The 2,010-nt window shown below is 42.8% G+C and overlaps 1 non-coding gene across 1 annotated transcript; it reads right to left on the reverse strand.

The window, feature by feature from the left end:
* Window positions 1-363: 363 nt before the first annotated feature.
* LOC131159030 (small nucleolar RNA R71) lies at window positions 364-469 on the reverse strand. Its single transcript, XR_009137646.1, has one exon. It is a non-coding gene; the product is annotated as a small nucleolar RNA R71 (small nucleolar RNA).
* Between the last annotated feature and the right edge of the window lie 1,541 nt (window positions 470-2,010).

Genomic DNA, 2,010 nt, shown 5'->3' on the forward strand with positions numbered 1-2,010 from the left:
CATAATCAAAACAGGATTGGACTCATAGAGTCAACACATACACCTCGCCGTCTTACATCCGGTTCCCAGATGTTTGGGCGGCGCAATTCGAGGTTAATACTTCTGTCATCTCGATGGTGCCCACTTTTCATGGGAATTCTGTATAAAATCCTTATCAGCATCTGGATGAGTTCCTAGAAATTTGTTCGACCATTCGTATACCCAATTTCAGTGATGATGCCCTCCATTTTAGGCTCTTTCTGATCTCTATGAAGGATAAAGCTTAATGTTGGCTGACGTCCGTAGGGCTGAATTCGGTGGCCAACTGGGCTACCATGCATCATGAATTCCTAAAGAAGTATTTTCCAATTGGGAAGACTAACTAGCTTCGAAGAGCCATCATGAGTTTTTCACAAGTGGATGGGGAAATCTTTTTTGAGACTTGGGAACACTTTAGGGACCTACTCCGAAAATGTCCACATCATCAGGTCCCCAAGTGAAAATTAGTGCAGACCTTTTACGAAGGGCTAGTTGAGAGAGATAAGTTAATGGTTGATGCTTCGTGTGGAGGTACTTTCCTCACAAAGCATGAGAATGAGGCCTAGGTTCTCTTTGAGAACTTAGCTGAGAATTCATAGCAGCACACTACTGCTACTCGTAGACCCCCCAACCCATCCACCTCCAAACCTAATGGAGTTTATCAGTTGGCCACAAGCCATGACCTAGCACCAACCCTACACACAATAGTTCAAAAGTTAGACCAATTCTTATCCTTAGGATAACAACCCTAACCTAAGGCATGTGTAGAGGTGTGTGCGCTTTGCTCTGACCCTTCCCATTCATGCTACAATTGCCAACATGTGCCATCCTTGCCTGACCTTGTGTGAAAAGAAGTGAAGGCCACCTATAATTTGTATGATAGGCCGTCAAACGATCCCTGTTCCAATACATACAATCTTGGGTGGAAATAGCACCCTAACTTCTCCTAGAGGCCACAAGCTCTGGGTCTTCAATCCCAAAGACCTCCGCAAGCCCCTGATGCCCAACCTCCTCGCCTATAAGATAACTATCACAATCATCCCACGTCTGCCTCCAAACCTTCATCATTTCAGCAGCAACCTCCTCCTAAGCCCAAATACGATTCTTTTCAGAAGATGGTGCTGAAAGCCCTCAAAGGCATTGAAGCTGACCGCTAAGTAGATCGACAACTCCTTCACTCTCACTCCTAGTATATCGCAAAGCTAAAATCCACCATGGGGCAAATAGCTGCTAGCTTGAGCTGAAGAGATGAGGGTAAGTTGCCAAGTCAACCTTTAGTGAACCCCAAGGGACAATACGAGGTGGAATATGAACCGGACATTGGTCCTTCGTCATATCTCGAGTAGGCCCAGGCAGTGACCACTCTCCAAAGTGGTAAGATGACAGATAATAAAGCCATAAAGCAATTGAGTGAGGAAGTGAATGAGAAAGAGAAGAGGGTAATACGCAAAGTTTATTCGTGCACCTAATCTGTTAGTTCACGTGTAATCCCAAGAGGAGGGTGAATTGGTTTTATTTAACTTCTTTAAGATTATTTACCACTTAATCCCTATTTATATTTAACAAATTAATTGCAGGGATTTGAAATTGATTCAAATTGTTATCTCAATAAATTCGATTTTACCCAATTAATTATCAAGTGCGTGTGAGGTTATTCAATATACACATATGCAGGATAAGTAATGAAATGCGTAGCGGAAATTAAAAGGAGTAAAGGGAGAGAGAAGGCAAACACAATTTTTATGAGGTTTAGCCAACCTAGCCTATGTCCTCGCCTTGCGCAACCCACTCAAGGATTCCACTAAATCCCTGCTCCTTTAACTGAGACGGAGCTTCCCTTACATCCGTTACTTACAAGAGGTACAACTTCCTCCTTACCCGGTTCACAACCCGAACCGTGATTACAATATAGAATTTCAAATCTGAAAAACAACTCAATGTTGCTTCTAACAAATCTAGTGAGTACAATGGAAAACCTAACACATATCCATA

Source organism: Malania oleifera, chromosome 6 (assembly GCF_029873635.1).
Source record: "Malania oleifera isolate guangnan ecotype guangnan chromosome 6, ASM2987363v1, whole genome shotgun sequence".
NCBI lineage: Eukaryota > Viridiplantae > Streptophyta > Magnoliopsida > Santalales > Ximeniaceae > Malania > Malania oleifera.